The 24922-nt window shown below is 36.6% G+C and overlaps 1 long non-coding RNA gene across 1 annotated transcript in view; it reads left to right on the top strand.

Moving 5' to 3' along the window:
* LOC108427434 overlaps positions 1 to 20942 on the top strand; it is a 46831-nt gene extending 25889 nt beyond the window's left edge. The window contains exons 2-3 of the long non-coding RNA XR_001857847.1: positions 15407 to 15471; positions 20639 to 20942. This is a non-coding gene — a long non-coding RNA (uncharacterized LOC108427434). The remainder of the gene's footprint in view (positions 1 to 15406; positions 15472 to 20638) is intronic.
* The last annotated feature ends 3980 nt before the right edge of the window (positions 20943 to 24922 follow it).

Raw genomic sequence — 24922 nt, 5'->3', positions numbered from 1 at the left:
TTCAACATATTGTAGGTGACTGTAAAATGTAAAGCAGAGATTTATTAATGTAAATATATCATATGTATATATGTGCTGGAGCCTATCCCAGCAGTCATCGGGCGGAAGGGAAGATACACCCTGGACAGGCCACCAGTCCATAGCAGGTAACTAAAATATATTAGCTAAAATTTTATGATCATGACAAGCCTAAATGTGAGTCATAGTAAAGATTTTGTTGTAATTTTTTTACCATTTTGTAAGTAATTTTGGACCATTTTCATTGGTCTTTTGTCATAAATTGTCCACACAGTGTAAAGCGCAGCTGATATTTTCAGGTAGTGTCAAACAATGAAAAACAAAAAAATGGAAATTGGAGGTTTTGTTATGACAGATGAAATAGTAAAACATTGACAAATTATTTGTATACTGTAGTAAAATATAGAGGAATGTTAGTACTTAATATAATAGAGATTATTATTAACATAGTTAAAGAAATATTGCTTGAGTTTAATTTATTTTTAAATGCATTTTGTCTGCATTTTCAATTGCTATACTAACAGATACTAACTTTGTATACTAACAAAAAAAAAGGTTTTGCATGGTGTGGGGGGGGGGGTGTCATGAAATAAGCTAAAGTAAGAAGATGTATCTCACTTGGAGAAAAATTGGATATATTGGCTGGATTGTGGATATTTTCAGTTGTTAAGATATCATCTTTTGAAGTGGAAGTGTCAGGCGGCTAACATTAGAGCAGTACTAGGTCACCAGCAGCAAACTGAAGGTGACTGTGTCCCCCATCACAAACATCATCATCACTCATCTTCATCATTTTTGAGTCCAATCCCACCTCACTGCTCACATATCATAAAACTGGTCTGAATGAAAGAGAAGGAGCCTGTGGAGGAAGTGCATCTGCCGAAGTCTTTGCTAGAGTGGATTGTGCAGCTGTTTGGTGGTGTTAGAGGCTAATCAGCAGGAGTTTTTGGAACATTTGTTTAAAATCCCACAAACCAAGTTAAAATTAAAAGAAAGAAAGAAAGATAGATAGATAGATAGATAGATAGATAGATAGATAGATAGATAGATAGATAGATAGATAGATAGATAGATAGATAGGTATGGCATTGATCCTGAACGAAATTTAGCAATGAGAAATTTTGCAATAAAGGGTGCTGTTGTTGCACTTAAGCTTCAGAAAGACCTTACTTGACGTCTACAATTATTTGGTTTACATTCTGTATTAAAATCTATTCAGTGTTTCTTCTGCAGCTCCTTAAAGAGTTCAGTGTCTCACATTCGGCTTCCTCTATGGAGGAAAGGACTACATCTCCGAGAATACTCTGGGAGATCAGGTGATGGAACATCCACACTCAGACTCAACTTAGGAGAGGACTCCATTACCCAGGATTCTGTGGAATCCCATGTGATTTTGAACTCTCACGAGCGCTCCTATCAGCGTTCACAATCATCTGACTTGTAACTCTCTGCACCTGTGTATGTGTGGTCATAAGACTAACAGTTTAGAGTACTTAAGCCCAGGCTTTAGCTAGACATGTTGTGGAGTTTGATTCATATGAGACTACTGAGCGTTTTCTGTCTGTTCTGTTTGATTACCGTGTTTTTGACCTTTTGCTCCGTTCTTCCCGTTTACGATTTCTGCCTCATCTCTTGGTACCTTTGCTTGTTTGGTTGGATCTGTGTTTTGACATTATGTCTTAGACTTTGACTACATTTGTGATTTGCCCCTTTTTGACTACAGTTGTTTGGCGTTTATTAAACAACCTTCTTTTAACAGCCACAAGCGTCTGATACTTTCGTCACGTTACGTTCAGATCCTACATTTCCTTTCTATTCTTTCATTTTATCTATTTCTCTCTGAGAAGTACTTATGTCCACTTAAATCGTTTATTTAATTAACTAATTAAATAATTAAGTCTTACATAAGCATTTTCTGATTGGGGTGGCATTATGCTTAACTCAAAAACCAGTCCAGGATGAAACTTTCTATATAACTTAAAAGAATTGGTGAGGCTAAACTGCTGCACACTGTGCAGCAATGTGTAAATACAATGATTTCTGTGACATCACAAAAGTGATGAAATCAACATGGACTGTTGAAGTTTTTGAAGCTTACTTTAAATACATGGACTGTCTGGACTGAATAGTAAAAGGAATATTTTGAATTTTTAAGTTTACTAAAAGTTTAATAAAAAATACTACTAAGTTTACATTAAAAGTAAAGTAGGTTTTTTCCTCCTCCTGTAAAGTTACCATTTTAGAGATGCAGTGTTTGCCTTCTGACAACAGCAATTTGCTACATGGTAGGACTTCTATTTTGAGATGCTTTGCCTGTCTTTAGTTAACATTCAACTAAATAAATATTAATGTTTAGTGTTTAATGCACCTAAACACTCCCTCACAGAAATGTATTACATGAAGCGGTTATGAATGTCCTGACTGATGTCTGAGACATTGTTTATGATGGTTTTCAGAAAATTTTGCCCTAATTTTTTGTTAACAATTATTGACTAAGAGATACATGCAGGGCATTGTAAGGCAAAATAGTAAACTTAGCTTTAGGCTAAAGTTCAACCTATTCCAAACCTTAACACCAGATGGTTTATTAACAGATTGAGTGTCTGCATTTTTTCTAATTTCGTCAGATCCATAAGTATTTGAACAGTGACACATTTTTGTAAATTTGCCTCTTTGCACCACCACAGTGGATTTGAAATGAAGCAGTTAAGGTGTGGTTTCACTGTAGAGTTTCAGCTTCAATTCACGGGAATATAAACTTAATAATTTATAGTAATATTTTGATAACTTATAATTGAAAAATATTAGATTACCTGTTGAGGAATTAGTCAAGTTTTACCTAGTCTCTCCATTTTTACAGGCTCAAAAGTAATAGGACTGATAATTATAAATACAAGGGTTATTTTTAATACTTGGATCCAAATCCTTACCAGTCACTGGCTACCTGAAGTCTTGGGACTTGAATATAACCAGATACTGAGTTTCCACACTTAGCATACTTTACTGGAGCCATCTTCAGTTATGGCTTGTTTGTGCCTTCAGTTTTGTCTTTAGTAAGTAAGAAAAAGTGCTCAATTGGGTTGAGGTCAGGTGATTGACTCAGACATTCAAGACCATTTTATTTCTTTGTCTTAAGAAGCTCTTGGGTTGCTTTTGCAGTCATACTTCATGTTTTGGGTCATTATCCATGTGCACTGTGAAATGTCACCCTATCAGTTTTGCAGCATGTTTCTGGTAGAAGTTAATCTTGGTTTCATCTGTCCAGACGATCTTATTCCAAACCTGGGCAGGCTTTTTTAGATGTTTAGATGTTTTTGAGTGTTACCAGTGGTTAGAATCATGAGGTTAATGACACATTTTTGTTTATGAAGGCATATCTTGCTTGTAGACTTTGACAATGATACTCCAGTCTCCTTTAAAATATCTTTGATTTGACTGAGTGTTGTGAAGGAGTGTTTCTGCATAGCAGAGAGAATTCTGCCATCATTCATTAGCTCTCTTCCAGGCCTTTTGGTGTTGCCAGTGTATTCCTTCTTTTAATGAATGTACCAATTGTTGATTTGGATACTCCTAGATAATTTTTTTTTCATCTTAATGATGCCTCTCCTCACTTGCATCAGCACCGCGTATTCCCATAAACAGCTATTTTTACAGTTTAAATCAACTCCAGACCTTTTATCTCTTTAATCTGTCAGACCTGTCAGGCCAGACCTGGCCATGAAACTGCTTATCAGTCAACTGTCCAATTATATTTGAACCTGTGAAAATAAAAGGACTGTGTAAAAATGGCTGTAATTCCTAAATGGTTGATGCACTATTTTTGTTTAATTCCTTGAATTAAAGCTGAAAGTCACCATTTGACTTGTTCATTTCAAACGCATTGTGGTGGTGTACAGAGGTAAAATAACAGAAATTGTCACTGCCAAATATGCACAAATATTTTTGGACTTGACTGTGTACAGGACTACCACAATGACTGGTATAACATGAAAAGTTAAATGAAAATATTTGATAATTGCATCCTTATAAATCACTAAGCTGTGCTGTACGGCGTTACTTCATGCCTTCTATTAAAAAACACTGATTTACAACCTTAATGACTGAAGAGTGTATTCATCATCACAACTCTGATTTGACCATTAGATAAGGAACTAATGAAACTGTTAGCAGGCAAGCTAACAGCAGTGATACATGAAGTCACGAGTACCATCTGCAAACACCAAATCAAGCTAACAGCTCCAGTGCTGAACGTGACATTTGTGTAGTAATGGATTGGGTTGAGGTTCAGTGATCTCCCCTGAGAGAATCTGAGAATTCCACTGGGTTTAGAGAGGAATGCTGGCAGGTTCATGTTTTCTAGGCTGGGAAGGAAAGTAACTAGCCACTTGCATCTCTTGGCTGGTATCCAGAATGTGTCAGTTGCACATTTACCGGCGAGCCGTGTTGCTATTTTCGTCTGTGGTCAGCGTATCTGCACTTCTGCTGTGAGAAAAGAGAAGAAACGGTCCAATCCCTCCTCTCTTCACTTGGGAAATGGTGGTTGTTGTAATGGGATTTATTATTGATGCAGTGTCAAAATTGCAGAATGGGCATTTAAAATGATGGGGGGAAGCATAGACACAATGGCAAAGACAGGAGAAAAGATGGCAAAGGGAAAATAAAAGGGAAAGATAGGGAGATTGTGACAGCATGGAAAAAACATGAGAGAGAGTGAGGATAAAAGTAGCTCGTCAGCAGAAAGAGTGCAGCTCCGTAGTGTACAGGTGAGAGAGAGAGAGAGAGAGAGAGAGAGAGAGGGAACAGTGGGGCAGATGCTAAGAAAAGAACAGCAGAGAAAGAGAGAACTCTCTGTGTGTTAATGAATGGGTCTTGAGTTCTCTTGGTGCATGTAGAGCTGAAATGCTTACTTGCTGGTGATGAATGGTAGCCAGGCCATAATGGGCACCAAAGGGACCACAGCTATGCAGCACCTTTTTATAGAATAACCCTGATAGAGAGAGAGGGGGAGAGAGGGAGAGAGAGAGAGAGAGAGAGAGAGAGAGAGAGAGAGAGAGAGAGAGAGGTCGGTCCCCGATACTGCACTACCTTCTAAAGTAGGTCTCACTGAGAGTGCAAACGTTACGCACACACCAGCACACCATCTGACACGATCTAGAATTTTTAGGATTTTATTTATGTATCTAAATTCATAGTGTTTGATAATGTCATTAAGAACACTTCATCACCATTTTGGTAGGAAAGCTACAACTCGCAAATAGCTTTTAGCTTCACTGTTGCTGCAGCTACAGGCCTGCTAGGCAGATGTAATCTCATAGTGAATACATATCTAGGGACAACTTGCAAAATCTGCCACAAACAAGGGTACCCTTATAACACCTGCCCCCAAATCCAACAAGTGCATGCTCTTTTAGTATCCAGAGTACAATTAGTAAAACAAGTGAAGCAAGCTAACTAGTAAAATACTTTTTTTTTTTTTTAAATTTGTGTTTCACAAATGCCTTTTTTGGTTTTATCTGAAGTGAGCTGAATGCATAAAATCTCTGCAGTGAAACCACATCCAATATTCTGTTTGAAGATAGTAACTGAAGGGAAACTAATATGCCTACTTGCTGACAGGTTGTCAAAGTTTAGTGTAACAGATCTGGCCAGTTGTTTACAACGTGATGTTTAAAACACAAAAAACTGATGGTTTATGAATTCATTATTGTGCATAATAGGGGAATAAGGTCTTTTTTAATGCAAATGAGATTTCAGCTGTATATGCATGTCACAGCACAGAAATGGATAGGAAATTTTGGCAGCCTTATTCAGTGACTTGAGAATAAGGTTCAGAGCATTGCTTAGAGGTGAATACATATGTATTTTTGTTTTTATGTATTGGACTGTTTTGACCACGAAACTGGATTTGCCCAGAATAAATCTCAGCGTATGCATTCGCCTCATCATTCCGGGTCACAACTAAAGTGTTTGGGGGAACTTTTCAGCTGCAGTAACTTGCGTTATAATCAATCACAGGGCCAAGCACAGATTTATTGTGCAGTATAATGTTGACAAGCGCAGCTTCCCCTACTTTGAGCTCCGCCTTCAAGAGACATTGGATTGGTTTAATAATTTCACTCTTAGTTTGTTCCCACCCTAAGATGTTTACATTCCCATCCACATTTAGTCCCAAAATTGTTATACTAGACATTTATTCCTTGTAAGAAATCCTGCAGGTGGACAAAGGCCAAGCAAAATAGTTAAAATGACTACAAAAAAGGGACAAGACACTTTGCAGTCTCCAGAAAACACTGTCAGAAAGGGTTATCTTAAGTATTACCCACATATCTCTCAAGTTCAGATATTTTGAATGCGTGAGATTGTACAAAAATGAATAAAAACTGTGAAGGCTCTTAAACATGTATGTATAAAGCTGAAGCTGACTTCCATTCACCAGCTTATTTCAGTTTTCCGTCTTAAATGGTGTAGCAGTCACATTCAAGTGTGTTAAATGCATTTAATTGATGTACTGCTATGTCCCAAACCACACACTTTTATACTTTATCTGCTAAACTGATCAGTACACATCTAACAGTATTGTGCTGTTTTTTACATACTATTTAGTGTACTAGAATGTGGTTTGTGCAAGAATGTGGAAATTTCAACCTGTTAGATGTCAGCTCCCTTTTGTTATCAGTACAGCAACCAAATCAAATAATACAGTCAAATGTATTGGTTATTACACAAACATTAGTTTTAAACTAAATGTTCTTCGGTAACTGCCTTTGCTGGGTCAATTTTAGCTTTGTCATCTCATAACAAACCTCCATCGTGCAGCCACATAAACTTGATGGTGGCATTGTGATTGCATGATTTTACTGGAATTCCGTGTTTCAGGGAATACAAAAGATGATTTGGGCACCACTGGTCAAATGACATTTTACTAATTTTCTAGTTGAACATACTCTACAGAGAACATCTTTTCCATATGTAAACTTATCAAATTATTAAAATGTGTGCACAAAAATTTGTAGATAAATTATCCAAAAATCATAATGCAAATAATGTCACGGTTGGCCCCTCCCAGTTCTGTCCATGTGCTCATGTTGTTTACTTCCCAGGCCTGTCCATGTGCTTCTGTTTTGGTTTTCAGTCCTGCCATCTTGTTTCATGGCTCCACCCCTGATTGTCTCCACCTTTTTTAAAACTTTTTAAACTTTTGCTTTATAAACTGTATGCATTTTGTATATGATGTCCCCTCTCCCAACCAGGCAGCCTACACCTGGGAAAAGAACACTAAATAGAAAGAACACCTCTTGAACACACACCTTCTCTCTCTCTCTCTCTCTCTCTCTCTCTCTCACACACACACACACATTTACTATACACAAATGTGTGCAAAACGAATATGTGCATGTACTTTCAGCCCATCCCCAGTGTAATTCACATTATTGTGATGCTTTTGAATTAGGGCCCTCCAGCTGAAAGAAACACATGCACATGTGCTCTGCTGGGCTCTATGGGACTATTATGATGAAGAGTAATTAGAGACAGAAGACATTAGACATGGAAATGTTCAGCCAAGCCCAGTAGCTATGGAAGTGCTAAAATATAGGTCTTTCAGAGTTCTATGTGTAAATGAGTGTGTGTGTGTGTGTGTGAGAGAGAGAGAGAGAGAGAGAGAGAGAGAGAGAGAGAAAATTGGGGCACTCTTCAGTTTCAGCCAGGACATTTTATGTATGTTTACATTGTACTTGCACACAATACAGCAAATGTGTGTTATGAAGATGCAATTGTGTTTCAGTGTAATGACCCTTATTCATCAAAATTGTGTACTAGGCCTGAGTGATGATGTGATGCAATTGGATATTGTTGATGATTGACAAGTAATTTGATGACTATACTAAAAATGTGATAATCACCAGTTGCTGTGCTTGGACAGAGACAGAGAGCTAAAGAGGACTAAGTTACCTTTAAACAGCCTGCTAAATAACATTAAATAATATGTATATATAACCTTTACAGTCAAAACACTGTAAGGAGTGGCATACTGTCTCTGATCATTTTGCAGCATATTTAATACAGTTTAAGTGTCCCTGTGATTAAAACGGCTAACTTTTCCAAAGGCATCTATAGCTGAATTCCTCTATGACATCGAAAAACACTTTTTCTTAAATATGTAAAGCACATGGACGTAACTTTAGAAATCACTTGTCTGAAGTTTCTCCAGTAAGTGGTGCTGTTAGCACATCCTGTTGTTATCAAGTCACAGTGAACCTACACCAGAAGGGGAGAAAAAACAACTATTGCAATAACAAATATTGAAACAACAGTTAGTTTTCAAATGGTGTTGGGTCGTTCAGTATTACCTTATTTAAAATGTAATTTTTATATTGATTTTCATTAAAACAATTTTAATAGCATATAAACTATATACAAACATACAAACTAATTTCATGTTTGGCATATCTGTGCAATTAAACCAGTGCCTGGTAGGACTATGTGTGTATGTAGGAGTTTGTGTCATAGTTGATAACAACCTGAAAAATGCTGGATTTGTAGTTAACTACTGCTGCCTTGTGTTGGAAAAATCATATTTACCACCTGATCACACATAAACGCCACCACTTTGTTAGTTTTTGTTGCTGACTACAGGAGAGGGCAAAAAGTTCTTTACTTTAAATATAAGTTAATATAAATAATTTTATTTAAAGCAAATTTGGAGCATTTCTACTGGTCCAGTCATGAATTGTTTGCACAATGTAAAGTACAGCTGCTAAGCTCAAATTAAGCAGAAAACAAAAAATGGCTAAACATGCAGATACTTGTTTTTTGTTTTTTTGACAGCGACGATTTACTAGTGGGACACTAAGATTTTTCCATTTTTCCAACAAAAATGCAATCATAGCCACTTGTTCTATTTCAGTTATTCAGCATCCGCACATAAACACTGCAGGCTAAAATCATCCACAGTTAAAGATACAAATACAACCAGGTTATGTAATGCTTGTAACAATATAGAAACAGTACATATCTCATAGACAGTATTACAGAATAAAATGATTTAATGACAAAAGCAAAAGAAAATTAAAAACATTATTACCAGTGCATCTACATTGTTTGTTTCTGGCCTAAACCACTTGAACACAATTCGTCATACTTACGACTTTCAAAGTTATAGGTTGGAACTTCCAAGGACAACTTGACTACAGCATAACCAAAACTGTTAAATATATATATATATATATATATATATATATATATATATATATATAGATATAGATATAGATATATATATATATATATATATATAGATATATATATATAGATAGATAGATAGATAGATATAAATATTATACATAGCAACTATTATCATCTATAATGCCAAAAGCATAAAATAACAATAGCACTAAATTCATGTACATTCAGTGCAACAGTGAATGGTGAATGTATTTATTTTACATGCACATCAGCATGTATTCCATGTTCCATGTTCCATTTATGAACATATTGCCCTGTTGCCCTGTTTTTTTTACTACTGACATGTCCTAAAAATAAACAATATAATATACAGCTAGTGCAAAAGCATAATCTTCTCATAATCTTATCTCTTAATGAAACAAACTTCTTCTGTTCATTCATCTGCTCTTTGAAATTTTAACACTATAAAGTTATAGAAGAGCAGTGCACTCACTGCTTGATCGCAAACTCCACCTATGAGCTCAGACATCAGCTCACAAGCTGCTGAATGTTGTAATTTTATTGTCTCTGTACTGAAACATCTGCCTGAATTAGGGGGCATGCTTCATGTAAATGATATGAAAATTAGGTACTAGTAGGCTGGGTTTGATTTCACACACTGAAGCGGATTCATCATTGGTGCTTATATCTCTGTGTTTCCATGAGAAATGTAAATTTCATTAATCTAACACAGAGTTCATTGCGTTAATCTATTCATATTTGCACAATTCACACAGTAAGGGCTGTGATTGATTATGACAGTTTATAAAATCAAATAAAAATATATAAAATATTCTGCACAATCCTTTTTAGAAATTAGAAAAGAAACTCAGTTTTTATTACTCTGGCAGCGATTCATCAGTAGCCCCCTTGAAGTACGGAAATAAAAATATATAAGAAAAAACAAATACACACAAACACGCTAGACTTTTATATGTACAATATACACGTTAGTATACACCAGTTTTGCCCCAGTCCAATACACAGTTTTTATACAGTAATGTTATGAAATAAAGGCTATAACGTACAATAGTACACTTCCATATATGCAGTATGTGAGTCTGAGGTAGATAAATGAGATGTAGGGTACACAGGGGATAGAATACTGATATTTATTCCAGATTAGAAGATATGGATGGAATATGTACAAGATGTCAATCTACAGGGTGGGCCATTTATATGGATACACCTAAATAAAATGGGAATGGTTGGTGATATTAACTTCCTGTTTGTGGCACATTAGTTTATGGGAGGGGGAAAACTTTTCAAGATGGGTGGTGACCATGGTGGCCATTTTGGAGTCGGCCATTTTGGATCCAACTTTAGTTTTTTCAGTGGGAAGAGGGTCGTGTGACGCGTCAGACTTATCGAGAATTTCACACGAAAAACAATGATGTGCTTGGTTTTAACGTAACTTTATTCTTTCATGAGTTATTTACAAGTTTCTGACCACTTATAAAATGTGTTCAAAGTGCTGCCCATTGTGTTGGATAGTCAATGCAACCCTCTTCTCCCACTCTTCACACACTGATAGCAACACTGTAGAAGAAATGCTAGCACAGGCTTCCAGTATCCGTAGTTTCAGGTGCTGCACATCTCGTATCTTCACAGCACAGACAATTGCCTTCAGATAACCCCAAAAATAAAAGTCTAAGGGGGTCGGATCAGGAGACTTTGGGGGCCATTCAACTGGCCCACGATGACCAATCACTCAAGACAATCAAGACACTTTGGAAGCTGGCACGTTCCCTGAGTTTTTCCAGCAGGATGGGGCACCACCACATTATGGGTGTCAGGTCAGAGCATTCCTAGATGAACAGTTTCCTGGAAAGTGGATTGGCCGTCGTGGGCCAGTTGAATGGCCCCCAAGGTCTCCCGATCTGACCCCCTTAGACTTTTATCTTTGGGGTCATCTGAAGGCAATTGTCTATGCCTATGTCTATACCATTGTTTTTCTGGTGAAATTCTCAATAAGTCTGACGCGTCACACGACCCTCTTCCCATTGAAAAAACTAAAGTTGGATCCGAAATGGCCGACTTCAAAATGGCCACCATGGTCACCACCCATCTTGAAAAGTTTTCCCCCTCCCATAAACTAAAGTGCCACAAACAGGAAGTTAATATCACGAACCATTCCCATTTTATTTGGGAGTATCCATATAATTGGCCCACCCTGTATATGAGCAGGTAAAGGTTGGCTAGATTGAAGTTGTAGTGAGATCAGAGTGAGTCTGAGTCTAATGCGCAACAAAACGCTACAAAGGGGTTTTTTGAACAGCTCAGACTGAAACTTGGTCATAGAAAATCTAAAATATGGTCACTCCTCGTGCACTGTTTTCAGTTTAAGACAATGTGTTTAAAAGTACACTGTTGTTACTGTTGTTTTATTTAATAAAAGATAAACAACAAAAAGCAACAACCAAAAAAAAATACAAATGATGTATTATTTAGGTATTAAAGTGAAACACATTTTAGCTTTCCTTACTCTTGTACTCTTGTGAAAGCTAGTAAAACTTCTCATATTTCTTTCGGTTTTCTGGTAGAACTTTGTTTGCCCCCTAACAAAGAAAACTCCAAACATCACAGCTCCTAAAATTTATAACCACTTCAGAAAGAAAAAGCCCAGTCATTTGAGAGCAGGCATGTCTGTTACATAAGCCCCACCCCCTCCCCATCTACTTTGCTTTGATAGGACACAACCAGTGCCCAGTTTTGAGACATATACAGTTCTCATTGTTTCAGATTAGACTTTTCAATTCTGAATTTAAACCTTTCATATGTACAGCCACATGCAATAGTTTAGGAACCCTGATCAAATTACATGTTTTGTTATTTATTTATTATATGTTTGATATTTTTGAAGTAAATAAGTTAGTACATCATCTAAAGAGATTTCTATAAATTTAATATGCAGTTAATATTTATTTGCTGAATTTATTGAAAAGAAAAATTGGCACATTTTTATTTTAATTTTATGTAGTATGTTAAAGGGCGACCTGTCCAAGGTTTATCTTGCCTTTCGCCCAATGACAGCTGGAATAGGTTCCAGCACCCCCTACAACCTAGGAGGAGAAATGGTTTGGAAGATGTGCGTGTGTGTGTGTGTGTGTGTGTGTAATGTTAAAGGGCCCATGTAATGGAAAATGAGTTTTTGTAAACACTGTAAAGGTTTCATAACTTTCTGTTCGCACCCCAGTCAAACATTTCATATGTGCAAACCTAGCTGCAAAAATACCCCATCTGATTGAAACAATCAACAAAATATATATTTTGACTGAAACGTTTTTAAAAATTTCATATGACTGTGTATACGTTGTGAATGTGTTTGTTAAAGAATGTATTGAGTGTCTGTTGTGTCTGTATAGTTTGTATATTTCAGGTGCTTTCTCTGTCTGCATGGCTGCAGTGTCCGTATGTGGGGGTTTTTAGAACACACTGATTTGGAAGCTTACACTTGTAAGCGTATGACCGCAATGCATACACTTCCTCATCTAATATTTATGAGTCTTTTTGTTCTACACATTACCTATTCCTCAGGGTGCATCTCTGACTCTCCTGTTACAATCCATTTGACTTTAAAACAACTTTGACTTTCTGTGTGTGCATGAGGTTGAGTGTAATGGAATATCTTGGCTGACTTCTTTCAAATAAATAGTCACATTTGCACTTCCAAAGAGGAACACACACACATATGTATCTGTGCACATAAGTGTGTGTGTGTATGTATGTATGTATGTATGTATGTGTGTGTATATATATATATATATATATATATATATATATATATATATATATATACACACACACACACACACACACATATGCAGGTGGATTATATCTTATTTCTTCAGGAGAGCCACATCTGAAAATATGTGCTTGCTCTAACTCCCCTTTTTATATATCCCTATAAATTCAGCTTTAATTGCAAGCACCAAAGTCTCAAGATTATGTTGGCTATTGAAAAATAGGACAGAAGTCAAATTTATGTGGCTAAAACTGCACGTGAAAGAATAATTACACCCACTAGTGATAATTCTGGTTTGATATTTTTCTCGGAGGTTGTAAGGAGGAGTACAAGTGATGATTTTTCAGCAGAAAGCAGTAAGAGAAGTTTGTTATTCCATGTGGGCTGAATTACTGAGCCGAACAGTGCCTACTTTCTAAAGTCACAGAGGGCGTCATTAACGTAAAACTCTTCCACTCTATTTTAGCTTGGGTTTTTGTCTGTGTATGTATGAAAACATCATGAAGCTCAGTGTTAAATTAACTCTGCTGAGTGGCCAAGTTGGAACTGTGTGGGAGTTAAAGTATAGTTGATTCCTTTAATTTATTACTTTTCATTATATTAAACACAAAAATCAACAGTTAACTTGTTAACAATTTAGCCAAACTGTTCCTTTAATATTTTCATTAGATTAAACATGAAAATCAGCCATTAAGATGACCTGCTAGAATTTTAGCCAATGTAATACTTTAATGCTTTTCATTAAGATAACTTGAGCGTTTAGAATTAAAGCCAGTTTATTCCTTTAAATTATTTTAATCATCGTGTCTAATAATGGTGCACTTCAGTATGCTTGCATTTTACCTTCAGTTTTATTCACATTTTTTACACAGATGCCATACACATAAAACATAACATGAACATTATCCTGACAATTTGAAAATTGACCATTACATTTGCTGCAAGAGTGTGTCTGCTATAAAGGAGACACTAAACCCCTGTGAAGTACTGTCTAGTATTTTCTAAAGCTGTCATGATTTATCAGTTAAACTCAAATAATAGTTGAAAAACACCAATTAAAATTGACTTTTTAGTAAATCATTAGTGATTACTTGGCAGTTTGATGATTCAATTCGCCTACTGCTCTCTTATAGTAAGAAGCAAAACCACATGGACACAAACTTTTAAATGCATTTTTGCAATAGTGTTTTTCAAAATGTCGGCACTAATAAACGGCTCAGGTATAACCAAAGTCTTTCTGAGAGATTTAATGAGAAATTCTTACCAAGTCAGAGTTGTTCACAGTGGTCGTGATAGGAACCAGACTTCTAAAGAGTTTAATGCCTCTAAAAGCAAAATTTTGCTAAAAGATAAAATATTAAATCTAAAAGCTAAATGTGCTATGCTTATATACATAAATGACCCCTGTTCCTCTCTAACACTGTAGAGAAATCTGAGTTTCTCTACAATGAACCATTTTAATACCAAGCTTCTCTGGTTAACTTTATTTAAAGTTTCTTCCATTTTCTTAAATAAAACATGTAGTATAGAAATACTGATTAAAATTGACTCAGAAACATTCACTCCTAAGTCCATCCAATCCATACATGGAAACTAAGCATCAAAAACATATTGTTTTGAATTCGCTGTGATGTCATGAAAACCAGTACATTTACATATGTCTATCCATTTAGCCTACAGCAGTTTAACCACATACTGATTTCAAGGTGTGTCAGAGCCCAGGTGGCATTTGAATGAGGCACAATACAGGGCAGCCACTCTTAACAGGGCTCCTTTACATGCATCAGTCTTAAATGCACAAAAGCAGCCTTTTTAATTGGGTCATGTAAAGTGCATTAAAATGGTATTAGTGAACCTCAGGATGAAAAAATAAAATGCAAGAAAAATTCTAGATATTGGCCCTTTTTGTCTCAGTGAATGAATTATGCAGAAATTGAGAAAAACAGTTGATATTCCCCTGTAATGAGATCTTTCGATACTTCTTTCCTTCTCCAGTAAAATATTTTGCAATATTTGAAAGGCTATGCGTGGTTTGTTATTGTTTAGTTAATCCACTGTTATTGTTGAGCCTAAAAGCTCTGATTACCTGATTATGCATATGTTATCTTTATAAAGAGACAACATGCAATACTTTGAGGTCAAAACTACAGGGATAGATGGTCCACAATAATGTTAATATGATCCCCTGAAACGATGCCAGTGCTTCTTACAGTGAGTGACTGAGTGGGTTTAAATGTTGAGGAAACCTTATCCATATGAATTATACCACGAGAATCCCTTGCTGAGGGGTAAAACTGGGCCATTTATTTTGCTAGTTTACTCCTTATTTTAATGGGCCATTTTATTAGTTTATGTGTCTGTGTTGAAGTAACTTGCAATATAATGAATTATAATGTTTACTATTTATGTACTTCTGCTTTGCAGATGAAGCTATTATCAAGAGGGCATTGGCAGAAGTTGATAAACTCAACCAGTAGAAGACAGTGAAGGTAAAAAGAATGGATTGATTAAAAACCTTTGCTGAACTGTATGTCCTATTTATGTCTGTTTATGTTTTGTTTATGTCTTTTTATTTCATTGATTGTGTCAGAGGCTTTGGCTGAGGCTGGATGTTGATGGGCAGGTGTAAACCTTGTAAATACACACCCAAAATCTGACTGGACACATTTGGGGCTCATTTAAATACATGATAGATGAGGAAAGAGAAGAGTATTTGAATCAGTGTCTCATCATGGATATTAAGAAGGAGATATTTAGACTACATTTTGAAACTGGAAAAGGTTTGTTACTGATATAATAACATGATGGCTTCTCTAGGATTTGAGTTTACTGACTATAGAGCGCAGTTGAAGTGCTTTTGTACAGAAATGGAAGAGATGTTTGCCAGTAAGGTTGTGTTAAATAAATCAATATGGCAATGTATCATATAATCATAATATCTAAGCTTCTGGTGATAGACATCTATACAGTGATACAGGCTGTATCGATAGTTAGTTTCTATACATAGTACAGTATACTGTATTGTGAACATAGTTGATCAGAAAAGACATGTTTAGCATCTGAAAATTACTTTCTTACTTAGGGTTGCACTTGAACTATGAGGCATATATATTAAAAGACACACACCTGTGCCAGTAAAGCAACATATCAGGGGTGTTGTATTATGTTTTGGATTATTATTGTAATATCATTACATGCACACACACATTTTTACACAATATGAGATGTTTAAGCATTGTTGGTCTTTATATATCGGCCTGATTTTCTGTGATGCAGCCTAATGAATACCCAAATAGTGATTTCAGCATTTAAAGATCTTTTAGGTGACATGGGACGGTTATCTGAGTAGTTAGTAGTTGAGAGTATCTGCATGTTACTCAACCAGATCCAGTACACAGTACTTTTAAAAGAAAAGGAAAATCTACAGCACCTGTGAAGAGCTCATCGCTGACTAGCAGAGTGAATGCCTTCCTTTTGATAAATGTCAACCTCTTTATGAATTTTCTGGATTCCCTGATTTATTTGCTAATTCAAATACTTAAAATGGAAAATTTGAGTAAGAGTAGCAACACCATAGCCCTGTGGAGCTTGAAGAGTGTTATACCATCTAAATTTGTGTGTGTGGGGGGGGGGGGGGTGTACATATCCAAGTAGGTGTTTACATTCTAAATAAACCTTCCTCTGTGGAAGGTGTCTGGCTCTGCAGAGCATCGCGAATGGAAGCAAGGAGTAACTAATGGAGTAATAAAATGCTAATGCACTGGAACAGCACTCTACACAGTAATCACCTCCTGCCATAAACATCCACTTAGAGAGAGAAGGAGAGAGAGAGATAGAGAAGGGGAAGGAGTCTGCTGCAGTTAGCAGTGATTTCCAACTTAAAGGTGGAGGCACTGAGTTATTATTCAATTTAGAGAAACACAATAGAATTTCTCGTAAATGTCCTTGCAACAGGTGTTAAGTTGGAGCTGCTTAGATTCGGATGAGGTTACATATGTTTGTATGTTTTGTGGGCAGTTCCACAATCAAGAACATGAACTAAGGGATACCATGGCACAACCCAACACATTTTTTCATTTAAAAATATTTAATTAAGATTAGTCATGCAACCTACACAACCTATACATACAACCTACATATCTCTGTTACATACTACTGGTTCCAAACAGTTCAGCTGAAAGTGGAATGAGCTCAAATATTACATCTTACCTCACATGCAGAGACAGTTGTAACAGACTAAGCAGTGAATTGTAACAGTCATCAATTAGAAACAGAGTTAATTCAAGAGTTAATTAATAGTGTGTCATAAAATATATTCACCAAAATGAATATGATCAGCCAGAAAGACCATCACTAATATCAGTCATTAGTAGAAAAGCTAATAACTTAATAAAATGTAGTTATTTTAAAATGTATCCTTGGTGTATTTTTAATGAATCTTTGCATAAAAAAAACTTGCAAAAACATTTTAATGTATATTGGGAGATATGGAGATTCTCTTGTTGTTTACTTTTGGGTTCTTAGTTGTAACACTGTCTTATGAGTAACTAATCCTGCTGTGTGGAGGCTGTAACCTAACTCTCACATATCCCTCCGGACCTGACTCTTTGGCAAACTACACTTTCCAGAAATTCCTGGGAGACCACATGACTGTCACACCACCATCCACTGCCAATCCTTGTTCCAGCTCACATGAATACTGATCTGATTAACCTGTCTTGTTTGTCATCTGACCAGGCTTTAACCTAGCTCTTTGTTAAGTATTGTTTTTGTAAGTAGAGCTACTGAGCGATTCATTCTGTGGGGTTTTATAGCTTTCCTGTGTGTCATTTTTTTTTTTTTTTTTTGCCTTTTGTCCTTGTCCTTTTTACATCTTGATTGCATGTTCTTGTCTTTGTGTTAGTCCCTATTTTATACCTGGCTGATTGTGTATTTCACTTATGCATATTTACTGACCACAAGTATTTTAAGGGTTAATCTTAGGGCATATCTGACCAATTGCTGTTGATGTTGCTATCATGCTAAGATGACCAGGACCATGCTCTACTTGAGTCGCTAACATCAACAGCCCATGTTACATTTTACCCTGTTTGTGCCCTGCTTTCTGTTAAAGTGTAGACTTATAGACTTAGAGAACACACAATGCAGTTAACCCAAGGTCTTAGAAGTATGCACCACTGCAAAGCAGGCTCAAATCTCTGCAGTACATGCAGTATAATAAATAAGCAGTATAAAGAGAGAGCATAGTATAAACACAGTTGTTATAAGATACAGAAATGTGAGTCATGCAAAAAGTACAGACCTCAGTAAATTAACTACAGATTACAAACATGACACCATAATAGATGGACTGGTGGCCTGTCCAGGGTGTATCCTGCCTTTCGCCCGAAGACTGCTGGGATAGGCTCCAGCCAAGGTGGACATTTAGATTAGATTTTGAAATGGTAATTTTATAGATTACTATTAATGTGGAAACAGATGTATGTCTCAGCTAGAGCTGAGTGATATGGCCAAAAATGTTATCACAATAAATAAAATTAATATTGTTCGATATTGGTACATATCGCGATAAATGTCAATTCATTATTTCTTTCAAATTTTGAAGGCTGATTTTTTTTCTTCTGGTTGTTTAATTTCTGTTTTAAACTAACCTTTAGGGTCAGAACACAACAAACTGTAACATGGAGCGAGGAGGCGTACGCACGTGCTGAGATAAGCGAGATTTGTTAAGGGCAAATCCAAAATCAGGGTCGAGACAGTCCAGGGTCATAGAGCCAGTATAGATAGACATGGGCAGACATGACATAAACCAGAATACAACAGAACAAACAGAACATCCAACACAGCATATAACGACCAACAACACAACAGATAACAAACAAAGCAAACAACAGAGCAATACAATCAAACAAATCAAAACGCGTCAAACGACAATTCAAACTACAAACAAAGATCTAAACAGGACAAGGACAAAGATCAGCAAACAGAAGGGCCAAACACAGGGCTTAAATACACATGGAAAATGAGGGACAGGTGGAAAACAGGTGGAGACAATCAGGGGCGGTGTCATGAAAGGAGGGGGCTAAACCAAAACAAACGCACATGGGCTAAACCAAAACATGAACACATGGGCAGGACCTGGAGGGGCCAACCGTGACACAAACACTCACGAAACAATGGAACATTCCACAAATCTGTCATGGGAGAGTGGGAGAAAGTTTCTGGTGAGCTTTTATCAGCCAGAAAAGCACGGCTGCAATTATTGTAAAAGTCATAATTTAAGAAAGAAAAGATTAGAAGAGCTAAACTGTTTAGTTTCTCAGCGTCAGATTAGTACGAACAGCAAACATTAGCTAGCTTGGTAGGTCAATCACACCGTCTTACTGCCATCACTCCTACCACAACCATATCAGAGTGTATCGCAGTATTCATGCTAACACATGCTAGCTGACACATGCTAGCAGACGGCTGGATTCCTCTATTCTGTCGCAGTAGTTTAAGGGGTGAATCGCAATATATCTGACACCAGACAAACTGAGTCCTCCTTTTAGGTATTTTTGACCTGAAAGCGGTGCTTTTGTGTCTTGTTTGATCTACAGTATCATCAATTTGCCGTGTTGTGTGAGTGACGGAGCACTGCTTCAAGTTAGCCAGCTGCTAAAAACAGCTAGCCTGGAAAGATAGTGCTCTCCTGCTTTCCAGTGCCTCACAGCTTCCTCAGTTTACTTTCATTTAAATCAGGGCTGCATGATCCCCCGTCTTTGAATATAATGCTGCTAAAATTACAATGTGGAAGTGTGAGAGTGGTGTATTAAAGCGAAACTATATCGAACATGTCGTATCACTCTGTTGAGGAAAGTTATATCACGATAATTATCAAACTTGCTGTTTGCTAACAAGGAGCTTAAAGGCAAGGTGGTGGTGTTAGTGTGGGTAGGTGTGTCTAGTCAATACAGAACTACCCTACACTTTGTGAATGGTACAGTGACCCAGTGGCCCATATTACTTGAATAACATCATTAATCCAGCCATTGTGCCTCTGCATGAACAACACAGGCCTAATTTCATCTTCATGGATGACAGTGCTCCAACTCAGTGAGGTAGCATCATTAGGGAATGACTGCTGGAGACTGGGGTACCACAAATGGAATGGTCTGCACTTTCTCCAGACCTGAATCCCATAGAACACCTATGGGATCAGCCGAGTCACTGTGTAGAGAGCTGTTTATCTATCTATCTATCTATCTATCTATCTATCTATCTATCTATCTATCTATCTATCTATCTATCTATCTATCTATCTATCTATCTATCTGTGTGTAGAGAGAGAGAGAGCACGGTCGTCGGAACTCACACACTATGGTAATTGTGGTCTTTGAATTCACATGTTTATTTAAGCTTGACATCAAATGTTGTGGACTCAAATGACTGTCTTTTCCGGGAATGAACTATGTGTATTTGTATATTATGACCTATGCAGCAATGTGAAGGTCATTCTTTTTCTCTTTTTCTTACTCTCACCCTCTTTTTTTCTTTCTTATATTCTGTATTCTTCATCTTTCTCTTGCTTTCAGCTGTGTTCTTTATTAGCTCTTTCACTTTTATTTGTGCTCCTTTCTTTCTCTCTCTCTCTCTCTCTCTGGGCTGTAAGTGAAGCTGCCATCTGTACGCGCATCACTCCGCCTGTCGGGCCGCATGACACAAGCATACCTCACCACGGCAACCGTATCTCACTACGCCAACCACCCAGACCTATCATCCATACCCGTTAAACCAGAAGATTTGGGGGGCAGAGGGAACGGATGGAGGGATAGTGGTGTTGGATAGAGGAACAGTAAAACAGAGAGAGATGGAAGGACACACATTCACTTTCATCAGCGTATCTGAGAAAATGATGGAGAGAGAGCTGATGAAGAAATGAAAGTGCTGAAAGCGATGAATGTTTCAGATTTGAAGCCGAATCCAGGGACTGTTTTCACAAGTAGGGTTCTGTTTTTGTCACCAGGTACAAACGACTCTCACTTATTGCACAGACTGCAGGTGTTTGTTTATCACAAGTTATTTGTGTGGTAGCTGACAGCCTCTGCTATTCTGTAATCTATTCTAAGAGCACTGTGAGAGAAATATTTCACAGAAACCACCTTTTCGAAACTTTCAGATCTGTGAGTCTCCACTTCTGACTCACTCTTTTAAAAACATATTGCTCAAAACTCTACTTTTTTCCTGCTCCCTAACAAGATGCATGATGGTTTAATGATCAGGGGCTGTTTTCAGCGCTTGTACATTATGGCACATTTTAATGTTTCATTTTTTCCAATATGTTAAATTCAACAATTAAATAAATTGTGCATTAAATTGTGCTATAAATATCATCTTTAATTTTTTTCCTGTAGAGGATGCATTGAGTCATATTAAGTTTTATTCAGATCAGCTGTGAAAAAAACAGCTGTGTCAAACCAAGCTGTTTTATTACTATTTTGGACCCTGCACTAAAACAAGGGCATTTAGTTGACTGTGTATACATTAGTTAGTTGTTACCAGTGGTGTACAGTAACTGAGTAAATGTAATTCATTACTGTACTTAAGTAGTTTTTTCATGTACCTGTACTTTACTTAAGTATTTCCATTTTGGGTGACTTTTTACTTTCACTCCACTACATTTCAAAGTCAAATATCTGACTTTTTACTCCACTGCATTTTGTGAAATCTGTCGTTCCTTTTGGTTTCTGTGCGTATAAAAACGTAACATGTCAAAACAAAAGAAGTGCAAAGCAAAAACACCAATCAGGGCACAGCGGTCACTTTGTTCTGAGCTTGTTTTGACCTGCTGGTCATACCGACCCAGTGCAAATGCACGGATCAATGTCAGTGCAGCAGCATAAAAATTTGGGAGCACATACGTCACCTAAATGATGAACTAACCTAACTTTGTGTAAATAGAGCACAATATATAATATGTACACATATGCAGTTGTGACTGGCATGTTTCTTTTTTCTGAATTTATACAAACACTTTCATTTCATAGTAAATTAGTTTGGGTTAGTTTATGTTTATGAACAGAGACCTACAGGTCAATATAGTAAAGGAAAACTTATTTGTGAACCTGAGTTTAAAGCAAGTGTTCTGTGTTTTGTGCTTATGATGATTTTAATAGATGCCAGCGTCACTAATTAATGACATTCTATTAAAAGACTGGTTTACCAAGAGAAACACTGGAGGATTTTCACCTAAAATGAGTTCATGAAGCGAGTCTTGTTACAAAAATTATACCAGGACATTAGAGCCATAATTAATCTTTTAGTACTTTTACTTTCGATACTTAAGTTCATTTGAAGCCAAATACATTTGTACTTTTACTCAAGTTGAGGTCTAGAGTAAGGGCTTCTACTTTTACTGGAGTAATATTTTATCTACTTTAACTCAAGTACATGATTTGTGTACTTCGTCCACCTCTGGTTGTCACTACTTAAGACTTGAAATACATGCAGAAACTGCACTTTTGATCCTGTGAAAAACAGTTAATAACTGAATGTTAGAGGTGCAAAATTATTGGCTGGAACCTTAACTGGAATTCAGGACATGCTGAAAAGTTTGAGCTGATTTTTTTGTTGTTGTTATTTACTATATATATATATATATATATATATATATATATATATATATATAACTAATTAAACTGATCATAGTAGGTAGGATACATTATGTGCCACAAAATCCTGTGATCTTGGCAACCAAGATTGGTATCAGGTGGGATTATTGTTTTAATGTGTCTGTACATTTGAGTCTGATTGGGTGCTGTCTGGCAAAACTCCCTTCTCATTTGCATAAAGTAGAGAAGAGCTAAGCTTTTTAGCAATCTTGCTGAGCGCTTTGCGCCAATACGGCTCCCACAGTTTTCCACTCACAACTGTTGCATCTTTCTCTATAGAAAATGATAGGTGAAATGAAAACTTGCTTCACTATAATGTCAATGCAGCATTAGTCTGTGTAACTCTGGGCAACAGATCTGGCCTTTTCAATGGTGATCACAAATACACACTAGGACTAAACAGTTTGGGTAAAACATTGCAAAAAAGAGTTTTTTTCTAAAAGTTAAGGTGCAGGCCTGTTCATTTTGGCCAAGAAAATTAAAAATGTTCTCTAGAAATTAAAATATTGCTTGTTAACAAGTAACAAAAATGAGTAATGCTAAATGATTGACAAGTTTCATGCTAAATGCTGCTAAAAGATGGCAAAATATACTCAATACTTTGAGTATACAATACGTTTTTATAAACGTGTTTGCTAAAATACTGCTTTTTTTATTTACATTCATTTTTCAGCACCTTTATCAAGGAATATTTTCATATTAGAAAAAACATCTTGTTAATTTGCTGAATGCTGGTTTGTTTTATCAAATCCACACTGTTTTAATCAAATAGCAGTTAACTATATCAAATCAGATAACTGACTCTCAGATTTTCACTTCGTAATTTTATAGTCTTTTTAATTTACATGCCTTTTTTAATTTACATGCCTATTTTTTGTTATTTCCAGTCCCCATAGTCTGTAAGCTCTGTGTTATTAGGTTATTAAAGTTGCTTCTTTAAAATATTCACCAGATTTATGCATAATTCAATCATTGAGAAGTAAACAGAGTCATTCAGAGTGGTTTGATGTGAAATGCTTTTAGAGAAACAAGCAAAAAAATTCTTCATAGTGGTGGTGACAGGAACCAGACATCCAAAGTGTTTAATGCTGCTAAAAGATCTCTCATGGGAATTTATTAATGAAGTGGTTATGAATACACTGCCTGATGGCAAAAAAACTATTTTCATCTGAAACGTATTAAGTCAATACAGTACCCAAAGAAATCATACGCTTTCTGAATTTTCCACAATTTTACCATCAATATTACATATTAAAACTCAGAAGACAGGTGTAGGTTTGAATAGTAAATAAAATACACATTTCCGTTGTAGACATCCGGACCCCTGGTCCTGTAACATCTACTGTAAAGAAATCAGAGTTTCTCTGGGATGCACCATTTCGCATATTACCATTCTGAATAGTTGTGTTTACATCTCAGTGACTGAAATGAACAGATATTTTGGAAAAATCTATAGAAATTCCTTTAAAAATGTTTAATCCTTCAGCTTTGAAAACACACACATGCACACAATTGCTTCATTCAGGTGTCCAGTTTGTACCTCGAACTTGACCTGCAGGAATCTCCATAGGAAGCAGTCATTTGGACTGTGTGGATGTGTGTTGGCCAGATGAGGCTGGTCTGGGTCTCTGTGGTCATTAGGGCAGAGCACTGGACAATAAAGAGAGACATATGCAGATCTCTCTACCTTCATTGGTTAGCTTGTATCCACAAGACCTCAGAGAGAATATGTATGAGAGCTTGTATTGGAAGAGTGAGGGGAAAAAGGGTGGGATAGAAAAGGAAAAAGAAAATGGGTGAGAGATATAAAGTGAGTATGATGGGAAGAGAGAGAGAGAGAGAGAGAGAGAGAGATGAGAAAAAGGGAAGGAGAAAAGGGAGAGAAAGAGTAGGACAGAGAGAAAGAAAAAGGAGATAGAGATGGAGAAAGAAGAGAAAGGAAAAAAGGAGACAGAGGGGGAGAGAAAAAGAAAGAGGAGAGCCAGAAAAAGGAGTAAAGAAAAAAAGAAGTGTTAAAGAAAGGAGAGGAAAAAGAATGAGAAATGAAAACAAAGGAGGGATAGAGAGAAGTGGAGAGAAATTGACAAGGAGATAAAGAGAAACAGGCAGGAAAAGAACAAAAGTAGGGAGAGAGATAGAGGGAGGGAGAGATGGCAAGAGGCAGAAAGAGAAAGGAAGAAAGAAGGAAGGGGAGGAGAGAGGTAGAGAGTGAGCAGCTGCAGTTTGACTAACAGCAGCTGTATGCTAATATGAAGGTCTGACTCAGCAGAGAGAGAGAGAGAGAGAATGC

The sequence above is a fragment of the Pygocentrus nattereri genome, chromosome 22 (genome assembly GCF_015220715.1).
Source record: "Pygocentrus nattereri isolate fPygNat1 chromosome 22, fPygNat1.pri, whole genome shotgun sequence".
Taxonomy (NCBI): domain Eukaryota; kingdom Metazoa; phylum Chordata; class Actinopteri; order Characiformes; family Serrasalmidae; genus Pygocentrus; species Pygocentrus nattereri.
The sequence above is the reverse complement of the archived record's forward strand: the minus strand, read 5'-3'. Positions and strand labels throughout refer to the sequence as shown.